At 41.7% G+C, this 16,699-nt stretch overlaps 1 protein-coding gene and 1 pseudogene across 1 annotated transcript in view; both read right to left on the bottom strand.

Moving 5' to 3' along the window:
• Nucleotides 1-16,699, bottom strand: part of CPNE4 (copine 4) — a 257,514-nt gene that overhangs the window by 183,426 nt on the left and 57,389 nt on the right. The window lies entirely within an intron of this gene.
• LOC144260612 (small ribosomal subunit protein uS19 pseudogene) lies at nucleotides 10,583-11,032 on the bottom strand (annotated as a pseudogene).

The following is a 16,699-nucleotide window of genomic DNA, read 5'->3' as shown; positions in this document are numbered from 1 at the left end:
GATCGTATTTTCACCCCATGTCATTCAGAGGCAGCCCACACCATATACAGTAGCTACTATTATCATCAAGAGCAAGCGAACTAGTTAGTGTTCAGGCAACACCTGGATTATATTAAAATTAGAGGTACTTCAGATTAAAATTCAATTATTTTCTACCTTGCAGCAACTTTCCTTTGAAAAACCCAAAACTTTAGAGCATGTTAAAATATATTCTCATGTAAACAACATAAATCAATGGCAGTCCAAGATTAGAACAGGGTCATGTCAGAAAATGCATAAATCAGAAGATATCCATGATTTTCAATAAAAAAATCTAAAAAATATTTCCAGTGCTTGGATTGTGGCCAGATGTGCAGAACAGATGTTCAAGCTTTTGTCTGAAACACTCAAAAAAACCCCAAAACCTTTGTGTGATACACTCAGGCACAGGTGAGTGCTTCCAAGAACAGTGTTACAAACCACATTACTTTTTCATAAATGAAAGATGAAATATTTATTCTGCCTTTTCCTAGGGTTGTTATTGCAGAGGATACCTGCTGTATGACCTGAAAATCACTGAAATGGTTATAACATACTTTGCTACATTTCTTAGACCTAAGAGGGAAGAGATGTGGAGCTGCAGAAATTACAGGCCAGCGAAATAGCTGAAAAATAGCACTGCAAGAACAATGTTTCATACAAAAGGCAAATCTATTGCATGCATTACCCTGTGTGATATCTGCCACTGTCTTCAAGGGTCAAGCTGGGCGAGTTCACAGAAGCTCAGCGAGCTGGTACTTGCTTTTGTGCTCAATAATCTGAAGTATTCATATTTAAAAATTAAACCTCCTGTCTTTGGGTTGCAAATATTACCTTTAAATTATGAACCACCAGTGCTGTGCTGTCTTCCTGAGTCTAAAGACCTCCTGCAACAATAGCCTTGAGAGCTGTGAACTGCCCCATTAATCTCACTGGGGTTTTAAAACTGAAATCTAACAATGCTAATTTAAATATCAGTATTGTTAAATTCCTTCACTGCTTATCAAAGTACACCAAGAAGAAGAGATTCAGATATATTATGAAGATCTGCAAAATCTAGTGCAACATCTCACTTGGGTGTTACATGTAGCTGGAGCTTGAACTCTGAGCAGGGTATCAATTTTTTTTTTTTTTTTTACCGTTATGATCTGTAAAATCGACAAACCAGAGGGGAATAAAGAAGCCTGGGAGGCATTCATGGCCCACCAAGGGGAGTCAAGCAGCAGAGCCTATGGGGCAGCTGAGACCCAGCGAGAGGGAGCTGAGCCCAGGTTGCTCAGCAGAGCCCAACAGCATATCTGAATCCCATGAAGTTCAAGCCCATCCCAAGAAGTCCAGCGTTGAACCCACATTCTGGACCTCTGAGCAGTCAGAGAGTCTCTTTTTTGCATCTCAAGAGGGTGGAACTTGATTTATGGGTGGAGTTTCAAGTGTACCACTTGTGGCTGTTGGTTCCCCCCACCACCACCACACCTCCTGAATGTATTCTACATCTAAAATCAGAAACAATTGTCTATACAGAAGGGTGAGACTTTCATATGCTAACCAGACACAAGTAGTGGTATTTTTTCCTCACTGTCAAACTGAGTATACTGTATAGCTTCTTGAATGACACTCATGTCTCATGACGCATATTGGAGAACAGCAGTAACCCTGAGATACAGCAGCATCAGAATGTATCTCTAACTGCCAGTCAAATCAAACTCCAGTGCTTAGCTCTAACATAATATCTACTGTTGAGGCCAGACTTAGGCTTTTGAGGAGATGATCAGTTTTCATTTCTTTATTGTAAAAATACAATGTAAAAAGACATTATTGTAAAAAGACAATGCATTTTGATGTCCATGAGATGAAATTCCTACATTCCTATTGTTTGTATTAGAATAGCAGCCCTATCCGGATCGGTGCCCACGGTGCCCGGTGTGTATTGTACCAACACATAGTGAGAGACAGCTCCTGCTTAGAAGAGCTTACACTCAAAACAGAGAAAAACTGGAAGTGGAAACACATGCACAGACAGAAGAAGAGACTTGCTCAAGGCCACAGAGCAGGCTAGTGGCAGATCCAGAATTAGAATCCAGGTCTCCGGACTCCCCAGTCCTGTGCCCTATCTACTGGACTACACTTCCTACTGGATACCGTCATATTTGATGATGGATAACTAGTGCAAGGCAACCAGCTTTTCTGGGGCATCTCTTTGTGCTTGAGGACATGTAGATGTCTTGGGGAGTTGACAGATAAGTCGGAGCGGGGTTAGAGATCACCCAGAAGATAAGTGGAGCTAAGGAGCACAGACTGAAGCTTGAAGTGGCTAGAGACTTAAAGAAAAGCAAGGCCAACACCAGTGTCCTTGTGAGGCCAGAGAAAACACAACAGACCAAAAGGAAGGAAGCAACCCAGAGAAGAATGGAAGGTCCCCGTGTATGGATGAGCAGGTGGCAATGAGTGAGGGAATGTCTCTGGACCCCACCGTGGAACCCAAGACAGGATCTGGTTGTAAGTAGAGCTGGGCAGAATGTTTTTTTGGTCAAAATTTGCTGATTCATCTTCACGGAAACGTTCTGTAGAAGCTGTTTGATTACAACAAAGTTTCTTGCCAGGTTGACTGCTTGTCTGCTCAGCAGCTCTGGTGGGCTGATGGGGAGCCAAGAGCCTGAGAGCTCGAACTCCTCAGCAGCCTGGGCTCCAGGTCACTGGTCCTGGGGCGGACCACCAAGTAGACTATGCCAGAGCCAGGGCTCCATTCCCTTTCACACTGAATTTGCAATGGGGAGGGTGTGCCATTCAGAATTAAACCAAATTTCAAAATATGGAAATCCTCTGCAAAATGGATTTACCTTTCTCCCCCCGGCTCTGGCTGTAAGGTAGAGTTATGGGCCATTCTGGAACACAGACTTCTGTCTTGACTGGATTATACTGAACACTGTGCTATCATCTCATGAGCTAGACTATACTAGGAACCACCCAAAGATCTTCCTTTATTGGTCAGCTCAGACTCACATTGAAGACTCATTAAAGCCATGTCTCCCCCTTCGGAAAGAGTTCTCTCATTATCCGTAGTATAATTTTATATCAATTACTATGTTAATAAGCTAAGATCCCAATTTAAAAGCACGCTTATGGGGGGAGAGGGGGGAGGGATGAAGAAATCAACCCCATTATAATACCTAGCACTCCTACACCATCTTTCACCCAAGGATCTCAAAGCCCTTTAAAAATATTAATCAGCTAAAACAGGATTTATTTTTGCATTTACATGAACAAAACTGATAAGAAATGAGCAAATTCTGATGTGATTTTAATTGCATTGATATACAATAAAAAGCATGTTTTGGGCAGAAAGTGCTACACAGATACTTACTGGTTTAAATATTAACTACAACTATCCTCACTAAAGCAGCTAATGTGTTTACACATTTTAATTTCTTCCATACATTTGCTTCCTGAAAGCATGTCAGAAACTAATGACAACTTTCAAGTTGGCTAGATTTCATTTTCTTGAATACAGACAAGTGGGGTTTAATTTGAAATCCAACATCACTATAAAATATTAAAATCGGAACACAGTGGTTTTACAGTTTATCTTCAGCCAAGTGACTGAAGTGAACTTGTACAAAAGCGGGCCAGAGTTAGCTGAAAAAGAATGATGAGTCAAAATCATATCAACATGTTGATACATTCTAAATCATCACCATACTAACAGAAAACAGCATTAAGGCTAATCAAATCAAGGAGTTAAATTAAAAACTATAAAGCTACCTAAAAAATAAAATGAGATATGCTGAGCAGCACTGAAGGATCATCTATTCAAAGTAAAACACGTTTTGAAAATAGGTTTACTCTAGCTGGGTGAAGAAACTTCCTCCTCTTGTCTGAAGGAGGAAGGGAAACTTGAGAGCAGCGGACAATTACCAAGAGGTAGAACAAAAGAAGCAGGTGACCCCAGCAGAAGTTGACAACGGGACTCACAGGGGGAAAGTGGGAGAAGAGTGACATTTTGCACCAAATTAAGATGAGGGAAGCTGCTGCAGCAGCAGGCTAGCAAGGGGTTGGAGGACCTTGCCTGCCTGCCTGACGGGACATAGATGTTCCCTCAAGGATTCCCACGGGAAGGGTGAGCTAGTGAGGGACATTGTGTTTAGGATGTTTTATTGTCTTGGGTGATTGTACTATCCTGTGCTTCAAATGTTAAATATAAAGAGCATAAAGTTGAAAAAACTGTACATTCTTTGTAAATAAACAGGATTGCATCAAAGAAATACCTCACAACATCAACAATTTCTCCACCTAGTGGAAACAACCTGGTTTGGCTAATTGCTCAGGTCAAAAAGGGTAACAATATTATATTGATTTTTATATTATATATTTTGGATTATGAACCCAGAGCTGCACCAGCAGCATATGGTGCAGTGTACTCTCGGGTGTCCGGCTACCACTGAGAAAGCTGGGAAGAAGGGGACTGGCCAAATCAGTTACACAAGCACCTGTCCATACCTGTCCATACCACAAAAAACAATGTTTCAAACTGGCTACAGGGAGGCAAACCGGAAGCCTGAGTCTCTGGCAGGGGCAAAATACAGTTAGCTACTGAGTATTTTAACCTTGGGCTGTGTGGATAACAATCATGTCTGGAAGCAATCGTGACACGAACTAGTTATAAACTCCTAGAAGAGCTGTAGTATGGATGGAGCCTTAGTGGCTTCACCTCTTCAGACCGTTGAAGGCATCAGTGATCCTTCCTAGAGCTCTGGATAGAGCACAATAGCTGCCATTATTGTCCAAGCACTACCGCACAATTACTGCACTGCATCAACAGCTACCAACAAAACCTTACCATTGCCTCTTGTCACACTTGTATATAATGTACAATAACTTCCTGAAGTTTCCTCTCCTCAGCGCACTTGCACAGCCTCCAAGACTAGGAGAAAGCTATCGGACATTTTGACAGGTGTTATAATAAAAACAGATAAAACCCACAAGGGAGAAATGTAATGGTCATGCTGCTACTGTTCTAACAGAGCGTTACCATGAATCAGAGCACAAACAGAGGCTTTTGTGCATGTTACTGCCATGTCCACTGCCGCAGCAAAGCAACAGGGCCTGAAAGGCAACAGCGTGTTAGTGCGGCTTGTGACAGCCACAGAAAATTGGTGATAATGCTACAGCCCTGACAGCACAAGAGCAAAGCCTCACTCTCTGTACCACCTCCTCCATTGTCCAAACTGGTACAGGACCAGGAGGTAAAGATAATGAGAATTAATGAACTTCCAACAGACGTCACACTCACCAGGCGAGATTCTGATTTCAGTTACACTAGTGTAAATCTGGAGGAACTCCTTTAACTCCAGATTTACACTGATGTAATCCAAATCAGAATCTGGCCCTCCGACCTCAGCTGAATTCCAGCTAACATCCTCTTCCAATGTTGGGTAGGAAAGCAGAGAATCTGTTGGAAACAAGGAGAAAATTGGCGATAGTCTGTGGAGGAAGATTGGAGAATCTCTTTCTTTCGCTTCTCTCTTATGGGGAATTAGCAAAACCAGCTGGCTGATGCTAGCTGGCAAATGCTATTTCAAACACCTGTGGGCCAGGCACTATATTTTTGAAACACCGTCTTTATCAAATGCCAGTTGCTAGGCCAGGTGAGAGAACCATGAAAGTGCAAATCCACAGACACAGCCAGGTTTTCCACTCCCTTCCCCCACCACATTCCTCTTTATTGCTGTAATTTTCCCCGCCCTTCAGGCTCAATGCTTGTAAAAAACACAGAAGAGCTAGCTCCAGCCAGACATATTCAAGTCACTAACACCACATACTAATACACTTGTTAAAATGTCCACATTAAATAAGATGAACAGTATTTTGGGGCGGGGGGGAGAATAATACTAAATCAGGGGGCCCTTGAGATGCTCGGGGCCCTAAACAATTGTTTAGTTTCCTTATGCTTAGCACCACCACCGACCTTTAACGTGATTGGTAAGTGAGAAGTTTAGACTTCCAAATCCCACTGGCAACTTTAGTTCTCTTTCTGACCAAAAACTATCGGTCTATCTAAAATCTGTATAGTCTCCATCACCTTAGCTTCTGAGAACCTAATTAGCTGACCTATTAATTTTAAAAGTGGCAAAGTTAAAGGATGATCTCTTCCTATATTCTAAACACACTAATTTTATATTCAAATATAAAATCACAGAAAATTAGCATAATCCAGATGTGCTATTGTCTAAATTCCCAACCCAGGGGAAAACAGACCTTAAAGTACAATTGCTAAAGAAGGGTGACCTTACCAACTGCAGTAACTGGAAAGAAATCACATTACTCTCAATGCCTGGAAGCATCATGCGCAACATTATCCCAGAATGTATCAAGAAAAAAACAGATTTCCAATTTAGAGAGGAACAAGGAGGTTTTAGACCACTGAGATTACATGAAAACCATATTGTTGTTCTCAGACATATTATAGAACAAAGTGTGGAGTGGCAAGAGCCCATTGTGATACATTTTATTGATTTCCAGAAGGCTTTTGACAGTGTACGCAGAAACAGTCTTTTGAAAATTATGGCATACCAAGAAATACGAAGAAAAATAATTAGAATCATCAAGGATCTATATGCTAATGCCAGATGTGCCATCAGAGATGGTGACAACATCAGCCAATGGTTTGCAGAGACAACTAAAGGCAAGCAAACAACTTTCATAAACTTGAAAAGATTTGGAAAAATAGCATGACTGGCACGGATACTAAAACGTGAACATTTTACACCAGCATCATGTCTGTCTTTTATGGAGCAGCGTCATGGAAATCTATAACAGAAATTGTTAAGAAGATGAACTCATTCTGAAGTAAATGCTTGAAAAAGATTTTCTGAATTCATCTAAAATAATTTATTTCAACATCAGAAATTTTAAGGAGAGCAAACCAACCTAATGCATCAAACATGGTAAGATGATGATGATGGACATATTTGGGACATGCTTTAAGGATGTTACCAACATGACTTCCATAGCAAGTGATAATAGGGACACTACCTGGAAAAAGAAAAAGAGGGCAAACCTAGAGAAACATTATGCAGAACAATAGAGAAAGAAGTCAAATCCATTGACATGACACTCAGAAGCCTGAACAGACCAGCACAAGACTGAAATAAATGGTAGAAACTGGTGGCCGCCCTATGCACCTGGGGGTGCAGGAAGATAAAGAAAGAAGAAAAGATTGTCCAAATTCTGTCCTTGGATGTACAGGCATGGGTAATGTAGATCTCATTAACTTGAAGAGATACACATCAATGGACAGAATTTGAAAGACTGAGTGTGGACAGATAGAAAAAGTTCAGACATTCATGAAATCCCTGCCTTTGTTTATTCACTATTATGACTTTTAATATAAAAAAAGATAGCACAGCTTATCATTATTAGGAAGGGGAACACACTGCTGATGGCAGAAAATTCACCAGAGATTTCAAATCTCATCATTCCTAGTTAATTACAGCAATACTCAATCCCTTTGGTTTTCACAAAATCTCACCATGGGCAATGTTTATCAAACGGATTCAAATAATTTACTTCAGTTTTGTCTAGAACTGCTTCCAGCTTATCTCCACCAAATCCCTGGATGAATTTGATATTAACATTTCCAGTAGAATGTTATACAGACAGTACATGGCAATCAAAGAAAGAATAGTTTCTAAAATAACCATTTTCTTTTAAAAAAAAAAGACTAAAAATGTCTTATCAGCTGAGATAAAAAGGGTAAGGGACCACATTCTCCCCTTGACATACATGTGTAAGTCCCATTAATGCCAATGGGAGACAACCGTATTTATACTGAGGGGGAAACAGACTCATCATCGACTTGCTCTTGTACCACTGAGGTCAATAGGCACTTTGCTATAAACTTCAATGGCAGAAGATCAGATCCTGTTTGCATAAGATAGTTATGTGCAAAAGTACTGCAATCATCAGGACATTTGTTAAAAATCTTCACTTTAATTTAAGATCGTGTTTCAAAACAAAACTAAAATGAAAGCCATGACTAATCAGGACTATTTTGGCTGTATCTTCTGGGATAGTTTCACAGAGTAAGATGAAGAGCCAGATCATGCAACTCTTTAAGGTATGTCTATACTGCAATTTAAGCCCAGGGTTAGTGGGACTCAAGCAGGACCGGCTCCAGGCAACAGCAGAGCAAGCATGTGCGTGGGGCGGCACAATGCCAGAGGCGGCATTTCAGCCTAGAGCCTCACGTCAGCTGACTCATACTAGGGAACCCCAGGCTTGAGCATCTACATTATATTTTATGGGTTAATACTGACCTGAGCTGCTGCTGTTGGCCAGGTCGGGTGGGGTGGAGGGAGGCTTCCATTTTCAATAGAGAGGGTTGCAGATTGTTGGGATAGAGAGGATCAAGGAAGTTGTCCCATGGAATTGTGGGATACTTGTGGATGACTCCAAGGACTTGAGTCAAGTGGGGCTGTGGCCACACTGCAAAGAAATAGGGCTCGGACCCTGGGTCCTGGCTTCACTCAAACTCAGACCCTCCAGCCCTGCAGGGTTCTGGGCCTGTGGGTCCAAGCTCTGGGTCAGTGCAGTTGCAGTGTAGATATGCTTTCCTAAATTGGAGACTTACTTATTAGATGAATAGCTTTCAGTGCCAGGTCTGATTATAAACTACTCATTAAATTAAAGGTTTCAGGACTGTAAAGCTTTGCAGAACTAGCAAATATACAATAACTTACTTGCAGAACTGCGAGTCAAATACCCAACTGACATAAATCAAGCTGAAAATCTGGACCTGAGAGCTCTGATACCTAGGTCTAGGTATTAGAACTACTTTGGGACAGTGTCTCTATTGCAAGAGACCACCCAGTGTGCATCAGCAGCGAGGCTCCCCCACTAACAGCTGAAATCACTGAGAGCTATGTTCGGTGGTGAGCCCTGAAGACATCTTGGCAAGTGGCGGGCTGACAGAGAGGGCCAGAGCAGAGCCCCGCAGAGGCGTGGCAATCGGCTGGCGGGGCAACGAGAGAGTGCCCAAGCAGCAGAGCGTGTAAGGTGCCTCCTTACCCCACCTTCCACCCAGGGTGGGAGGTGAACTCTGCGGATGAACCTTTTAGCTGCACTGGCCAAGGACAGCAACTGTGAGTGGGGTGCAGAGAAGGGACAGGAGGTTAAAGGGACTTTTGGGTTGCTGGACTTAAGACCCTGAGGGGAAAAGGACACTGCCCAACATTCTTGGGGGTGGGTCTTTTGCTCATGGTTTATGTTTATGAACCCTAGTTGTGGTGTTTTCCCAATTTAATGCTGAGTTACTTCCCTCCTTTTATTAAGTTTTTGCTACACTCAGACTCTGTGCTTGCAAGAGGGGAAGTATTGCCTCTTAGAGGTGCCCAGAGGGTGGTATGTAATTGTTCCAGGTCACTGGGTGGGGGCTCAAGATGGTTTTGTGTTGTATTGTTGAAAAGGAACCCCTAGACACTGAACCCAGCCCTTGTTGCTGCTGGCTCCACCTGGCAGACGGTTTACACATATATACATATATAGGAATATTTTTAAAGGATGGACAATTTCAGTTCTGTTAAATGTAAGTGACCATAACACAAACCAGTTCAGCTAAGATAGATTAATTTTAAAACTACACACTTTGTTAAACACACTATGGAAACAATTTAATACCTAAAAAAGTGTTATAGAAAGATATGCATGCATCAGACCCATTCCAGTCCCAAATGTATGTATAGACTTTATTAAAAAAAGGGATATTTTCTCCCTGAGGAACGCCAAACACAGTTCTTCATGAATATGTATAATTAGATGTTCTCTGTGAGTGAGAAGTAGTAATTAATTCAGTGTTAAACATCACAACCTATTACTTGAACTCCATGGCAACCAACATTGCCAAAAGAGAAAATGAATTTTCAAAGCCTATTTTTAAATTATTACATTTATACATTTTCCAAAATTTCAAAGCAGGCTTGCACTATTTTTAGACAAAGACAATAGAAATTAACTTTTTCAAGTGATAAGGAATAAGCTCATTAATGAGGGAGGTTATAATTTTTTTGACACAAAAGAATGACTTGATGGCAGGTGAACTAAGACTTCTATGAGATTGGGGTTATTTTTTTTGAAGGTACAGAACTGAAAATGTAAGACAAAAGGTGACTGATATGTACAGTTGTCTCAATGTGATAAGCAAAGCACTCTGAGAAGCATATTTTCAAAGTATGCCTCATGGTTTCAACCACATGCCTATCACTGGCTTTTAGATGCGATTGGACCACCAGAGAACATTCTGAAATTCTGCACTTTAATAGTTTGTTTAATGATTTTTTTTCCCCTGTATCATCTGGTACTTATCCACACTCAAAACAGTATGTGGAAATGTTACTTTCACTGCATTCCATTAAGGACAGGTGCAAGCTGTAGAACGTTGATACAGATTTCAAATCGACTTTGGTTCAGGGATGTTCAGAGCGGACAACCTTATTTTTCATGGAATATGAAAGTTCATTATTTGCATCGGATTCTTAGCTAAACAAACTCAAAGGGAAACATTTCCCCGAAGCATCATTTACTTCAGAGGAATGAACCTAGATGAGTGGGTGGCACTGATACCAGGTCTGCCGTGTTTCACTGGCTTGTAAGTGATGGACAACTCACCCAGATAGTGGCCAATCATCTCGGGCTTGATTTCCACCTGGTTGAAGGTTTTGTCGTCGTATACGCCAACAATGCTGCTCACCATCTCGGGGAGGATGATCATGTCGTGCAGGTGAGTTTTGACTACCTCTGGCTTCTCCATGGGAGGGGCCTCCTTCTTGGCCTTGCGAAGGCGCTTCAGTAGGGAATGCTGCGTACGACGCAGGCCGCAGTTCAGACGCCTGCGCTGGCGAGCACTGTACAGCTGCATCAGCTGCTCGTAGGACATATCAAGGAGCTGATCCAGATCAACACCTCTGTGGGTGAATTTCCTAAAGGTCTGTTTCTTCTTCTGTTCGACTTCCGCCATCTTGGCCGCATCTCCTTCCGAATAGACGCGGCCAAGATGGTGGAAGCTAAACAGAAGAACAAACTCAAAGCGAGCCTCTTATCTTGATAACGCAGTAGGATTTATATGGGCTGCTCCCACTATTGTTAATCCATGCAATGATCAAAGAATAAAACCCATTGTGTCTCTCTCTTCACAAGAAAGCTGTGGCCTACTCTTTGACAATACCGAGGTTGCAAGACTATTTTGGTTCTCTTAATATGTAGTAAGTGGGGGCTCAGTGCTTCCTGCTCTTTATATGGGCAGAGTCAAGCAAAAACCGGCAAAAAAAGGGCAAGGTACCGAATCCCCTGCTACATTCTCCCTCTCTCCCTAGAGTCAACGGAAGAAGCCCTCTCACACGATTACAATGGAGTTAAGGCATACTGGGGAAAGTGAAGCCGCTCTTCATGGCAGGATCTTCTAAAGACCTAGCAGAATCCACTTGAAACTTAATGTTGCTCCAAGCTCCACACCTACTAGCCCCCTCAAAGAGGTAGGTGGCAAACCCTGTGGCAGCATGGGAGGCTAAGGGTGCATCATAGAGAGGCCCACAGGGGCCTCACACCCCATGCAGATGTTTCTAGAGCAACAGGAGGATAAAACATAAGCTCCACAAAGATTCCAGGCTGCTCTAACCCCCACCCCAACCCCCGCACTCCACCCTCAAGAAGGCATATTTTCTCCTGTACTTCTCATTACAAAATTCTGAGGGTTTATCTGAGTAGGTTTTTATACCATGAAGAATATAGCTGGTCTATGTTACATTAAACCTACTGAAGAAAATAATTACATTAAGGAAACCTTCAGCATAAGGATGAAACAAATAACTACTTATGCTAAACAATCTGTTCCACCTTATATTTAGCTGTGACACTGAGTACCTTTCCCAGACCTGAAGAAGAGCTCTGTGTAAGCTAGAAAGCTTGTCTCTCTCACCAACAGAAGCTGGTTCAATAAAAGACATTACCTCACCCACCTTGTCCCTCTAATATCCTGGGACCAACACGGCTACAACACTGCAAAAAACAAATACAGGACATTTAGGGGAATTAACACAGCCAAAATGTCATACGCTTTCAGGATATAACTTCCTCAAGTAATTGTTGTGTACAAATATTTTTGCATATTGTTTGTAGTGCTGATCTTGGGAACTAAGAAACATTGGTTAACTCTGCAAAGAATTCCAAAATAACCCTTTTAGTTGAAAACTACTATTCAGTTCAGAACTCTGAAATGGTAGAATCGTCCCTGTAAGTTTTCATTAAGACTAAGCTGCAGGCAATTAATTTTTTTAGAAATAGTAAAGGTCAGATGTAAATCCGGAGTTAGGGCACTGAAGTCAATGGATTTACTCCACATTTAATATCAGTGTAAATGGGATCAGAATTTAGCCCTCTATATTGCACTGAAAACAGTCACAAATCAGGCTGAGCAATGGAATCACCATGGCGCTATAAACAAATGCAAAAATAACTTCACTTCTCAAGACAATTATTATAATGTTACTATCTTAAAAAGACTTATAATTGGAAGCCAAGAAGCTGTCATAATAGAAGAAACAAGTAAAGTAGAAATGATTTGTCAGCAGAACTCTGGATTAGGTCAAGCCTTAAAGATGCAATCAAACCTTTTCAGATACGAGATCCAGTTACTGCAGTGCATTATATGGCTGGATGCAAGAAAGCTGGGGTTATTTGAGTAACATCGCTCACCCTCTCCAGTAGCCAGTGGGCTGAGTTATGTGAAAATAGAAGGAGGAGACAGAGCATCAGTAAGGAGTAAGCAATAGGAACCCTACTAGTAGGTTGTAATTTTGAGAGGCAGTATCAGGCAGTAAGGTGCAAATTAATGAAGAGTGGTGATTGCAGCTGTGGAGAGAAAGTCCAGACAAAAGACAGGGGCCTGGAGGAGAAGAGACTGCTTGAAATAGGAAGAAAAGGCGTGAGCACAGGAGTAATGGCCTTAAAGTGAGTAGAGGACCAAGGAACTAATTAGAGTGTCTGGCAGATGAGAAAGACGCAACAGAGCTGGGGATAGATACAGAGAAATGGTCCTTGGCAAGGAAAGAAAAACAGAAAGACACATGCTCAGCTGCAGGGCGAGAAAGCATTTCTGAGGCAATCGACTCTGGGTGATCTGTTCAGACAAGAGGCCCTTATTAAACAACAAAAAAACCTCACAATATTCCACTGTCATTGTCCAAAACACTGTAGTAGCTTTTACACCACCTTATAAATCAGAGACATTTTATGCCTCAAAATGTGAACTGTATTCACTGCCTGCTGAGCAATTTCCCTTGAAGGAAAAGTGCCTTCTACGAAGAATCTAAATTCTAGTACATTTAATACCACACCAAAATTCTCTCTCTTTAGACTGGAGAACTCAACTGGATCCTAATTCAGGAAAGCACTTAGTGCAATTTAAGTACATGCCTGAGTGCTTTCCTGAATGGAGGGGAAGGGGGGAGATCTTTATCACAGCCTGACACAAGCACGGGGTGAGAGACAGTGCTTATCTTTTACTCAGAGCTGAGGCCTGATCCAGCAATCCATGTGCCTTTGTAACTCCTTGTGAAGTCAGCAGTTGTGGGCGCACCCAGGGATTGCCACATTACGGTCTAATTAAAAGCAGGTAGAAAAGCTTCCTCTGACATGGACAACAGGTGAGTGTCCGAATGAACCAAATGCTCAGCCACCAGGGAGCACTGAACTAGAGATTCTGCTTTCTACAAGAGTGTCGTGTAATGAAAATAGCACCATGACTCCAATACAAGCTGAATATATTAGTGATCAAAAAAAGTCCATCACGCCCCCAAAAAGTAATTTTTTTTCATTTTGAGGCAAGTTAATATTGTATTTCTGTTCTTTTTTATAACTTCTTGTCTGAGAAGGTTTAAATGTTAAAATTTCCCCCTGCCTGCATCAGCCATTTTCTCTGAGAAAGGAAAGAGATCAGACATTAATTGGCCCATTCCTATGAAGACAAGTGACTGAGGTTCCCCAGCAGGATACTGGATGTGATGAGGAAGCGTGGGGCTAGCTGAGGTTTCTGTCAACTTGCCTGTCAAGCAGATCTAAGAATAACAGGAGTTGCTGCAATTAGCCACTTATTTGCATTCAATTTAAAAGTGAGACTTCATAAACAAAGTCCTGTCAGCAAATATTTAAAATGTTTATCAGAATTCCTTTTTCTGATGAGAAGCAGTTCAAGAAAATTGGGTTAGAAGTTAGCTACTTTATGGCCTAATGAAATAACTGCTCATACTGTTCTGTAACTTTGCTGATACTATGGGACACCGATATTATTGACCTCCATAGCGCTATGACAATTTATACCAGCTGAGGATTGGCCCCTGCATAGGCTCGATGGCAAAGAATTCTCCAGTGTCTTTCAGAGAGTAAACAGACAGAGATAAACTTCTCAGCCCAGATTTTTAACGGTATTAGCTACACTCAGCGTTGCAGGGTCTAACTGCTTTAGGCACTTGGCAGCCTAAATCCCATTGGCTGTCAATGAGATTTTTGACTCCTCAGTGCCTAAATCACTTTTGAAAATGAGACTTTGGTGTTGCAAATCTTACAAAGGGGGGGAAAAGACAAAAATACTAAACCATGGAAAGGACGATAAGTAACTTCCTTCCAAAGAGAAAAAAATTATCATAAACAGGGAAGGATTATTTTGTTCCAAATCTGAGCTTGAGAGGAGGTGGCTCTGCTAGCACCAAGAACTGGGGAAGACGCGATGGAGGAGAAGTAGCACCTCTGCAAGTGCCTGGCATGAGGGAAGGGGCAAGAGGCTCTGTCAGCGTGGAGCAGAAGATGGTGAAAGGGGGCAAGAGGTGGCTCTTCTCATCACCTGGAAGAGGAGAGAAGCCTGCTCGCTGACACCTGCTGGAGTAAAAGCAGGAGGCAACAGCTCCCCGGTTGCAGTAGGCTTACCCTAGATGGCCCTGCTGGACATAGGGTGACCAGATAGCAACTGTGAAAAAATGGGACAGGAGGTGAGGGGTAATAGACGCCTTTTTCTTCTAAAGTCCCCAAAAACGGGACTGTCCCTTTAAAAACAGGACACCTGGTCACCATAGCTGGACAGCACCCAGGAATTACCAAACTAGGACAGGAGCAGAGTTGGGGGGTGCAGGCTCATCCACCTTCCTGGAGATTGTGGAGTCAAACGTGGGCGGGCAGGTATATGTGATGCAGTGTGTGGCATGATGGTGTCAGTGCAGGATTTGCTACTCTGGTGCATGTTCTCACAGCAGCAGCAGACAGGTGAAATGCCCCAGGGCATCTTCCTCACCTGCAACCTCTTCCGCTGCATCCTGGAGCCTTTAAACGAAAAATGTATGGCCAGCCAAAGAGTTTTAGTGGATTTTGTAGCCTTCTACTTAAAGTTGCCTATCCTGCCATATAAGTACTTAGACAATGTGTGAGATGCTTGTTCATTTATGCTATTTGTGCCACAATCAGCATTTCTTTGCTTTTATAATAAATATTTTATGATAGTTTATATAGAATAGAATACACTTATAGAGGTTACCATTAAAAAGTCAGCATTTGTCAACCCTGCTAAAATACCACATTTATCAGCTATCCTTAGAGCAGAAAGTTATTGTTTCTGTTAGACAACGTTGTTGATTTTTCAATGTCAGTCACCTTGGCTATTCAAATACTGAGACCCTAAAATACAAAACACTAAACAAGTGAACATAGTGAACAAGTGAACACTAAACAAGTGTTCATGACATAAAGAGATTTCATGACAATTTATTATCCAAGATCTCTCTCACTTATCATTAGTGATTCTGCCATCTGGGTAAAAGATCAATGAAAGCAAAATTGCCTACAAACGAAAAGAAAAACCCTTAAACCAAGAAGAGGAAACAAGTCCAGATTCTAGCACCACTCTGTGGCCAGTACATGAGTGGTAGGCATAGTAATATGAGCCTACATCAAGTTACTGTACATGGGTTCAATCATGGTGATGCTAATGCTCAACTACTTTAATGTCTCCCTTGTTAATAATTCCACACTTGTGATCAGTTAGATATCAATGCTCACCTATGTCTCCTCCTAATTCCTAGTAAAAAATTCCCAACTACATAACAGATGCACAAGTGCACGATGGGATGAACATAAGTTCATAATGTCACTCTGTTACATGTGTTTTCTCATGGCCCGTGGGTTGGAACAGCTGTGATTTATGAGCAGTGTCTTTGACTAATAGTATGAGACACTACCAGGTCTATGACAATCACTTCCTCTTTAATAAATAGATTCTCCCTCTCTTTCAGATAGAGATTTGTATGTGTATTATGGTATAATATGCCCAAACCTGTTTCATTAGTAATGAGTGGGTATGGCAGTAATAATCTTTAAGAAAATATAACAAAACAATGCCATAGCAACAGGCCCGGCCCACAACATTTTGGCACCTGAGGCGAGGAGCTCGAATGACGCCCCAATGTCCCCTCACTTGGGCCAAAACTTTGAAAGGTCTCAATTCTGCCTTCTTCCTGTTCTACTCTTCTCATGGTACTGCTCTGCTACTTACCCCAATAAAGGAGAACTAACAACTTAAAATGCCTTGTTCAAAAATGTTAAGTAACACTTAACTTACATTTGCTGTTCAGGCATTTGAAAGTTTTCTTGT

Source organism: Eretmochelys imbricata, chromosome 2, assembly GCF_965152235.1.
Source record: "Eretmochelys imbricata isolate rEreImb1 chromosome 2, rEreImb1.hap1, whole genome shotgun sequence".
Taxonomy (NCBI): domain Eukaryota; kingdom Metazoa; phylum Chordata; order Testudines; family Cheloniidae; genus Eretmochelys; species Eretmochelys imbricata.
The sequence above is the reverse complement of the archived record's forward strand: the minus strand, read 5'-3'. Positions and strand labels throughout refer to the sequence as shown.